Genomic DNA, 1,132 nt, shown 5'->3' on the forward strand with positions numbered 1-1,132 from the left:
GGACTTCACAATTTCTTCAATTATTTAATTAATTGAATTAAATAATCAAACAACACTTTCTTTCCTCAACTTGAAAAAATCTCAATTGTTTCATCCAAGAAAAGAGCAATCGATTTCTTTTTGTATAAGATCCTTCATATCTGGTTTCCAATCATTAATTTCCGTGAAGTTGTGAAGTGGTAAACGAGGATAAATGAATTTTTTCGCAGTCCGGCTTCAGTAAATATCTTAAGCTTCAAGACAGATAGTGATTTTTTCATCATACCTTGTTTGTCCTTTTAATCTTGTCTCCATAAAAGATGCACGTGCAAAAATATCACAATCGTCCTTCAATTCTTAGATTTCAGTTGATAACTAGTTTACCGCTTCCCTACGAATATTGATGCCCATGATTTTTTAATTAACAATAAAAAATGTAATTATCATCATTAATCAATTGTTAATTGGATACCAGGTTCTTCATAGGACGTTGGAGTTCTAGTCGTGGAATTCGATTACTGAAAGTTCTTTTGAGAACAGAACATTGAACCTATAGTCTTACATCTTACATGAAGAAAATTTCTTTTTCCTGTGATTCGGTTGAAAATCAAGATTGAAATGATGAATTTGTGTTATATTGGCATTGAGCAATGACACCAAATTTCATTTTTAAGCTTTTTCAGAAATGCATTTTTAGTTGTATTAAGAAACACTTACTAAAAAATTTCCAACAAAACGATATTTCGTACATAGAGAAAAAATCTTTAGCCGAAGGCTTTAGTACTTGTCCATAAGATGAGGAGTATTTCGGGAAGCATGATTCCAAAATTCAGAAGGCAATGATATTCTACTTTACGAAAGAAAACACTTCTGTCCATAAATTATGCATTTGTTCCAGACATCATGATCATGTAATGATAATGAAAATGGAATTGCTCAGAAGTTTACTTTTGTCAAACGCAAGAGACTTCAATTTAAAAACTAATTGATTTGATCGAATAAATAACTTTGTTGTCAATTGATTGCTCATCATTTTTCGGATGAGTACCAAATGCCTTGACTCAAGTTTTTCCTCCCAGTGCGAGATATCATTTTCTTGTAAATTTTTGAATATGAGTTCCTTCATACAAGTAAAGACGGACTTCTCCGAAAC

The 1,132-nt window shown here is 31.4% G+C and overlaps 1 protein-coding gene across 1 annotated transcript in view; it reads left to right on the plus strand.

The window, feature by feature from the left end:
- Window positions 1-1,132, plus strand: part of LOC105270243 (zinc finger protein 13) — a gene marked incomplete at both ends in the record, with an annotated part of 4,723 nt that overhangs the window by 1,420 nt on the left and 2,171 nt on the right.

Source organism: Fopius arisanus, unplaced genomic scaffold, assembly GCF_000806365.1.
Source record: "Fopius arisanus strain USDA-PBARC FA_bdor unplaced genomic scaffold, ASM80636v1 scaffold00082, whole genome shotgun sequence".
Taxonomy (NCBI): Eukaryota; Metazoa; Arthropoda; class Insecta; order Hymenoptera; family Braconidae; genus Fopius; species Fopius arisanus.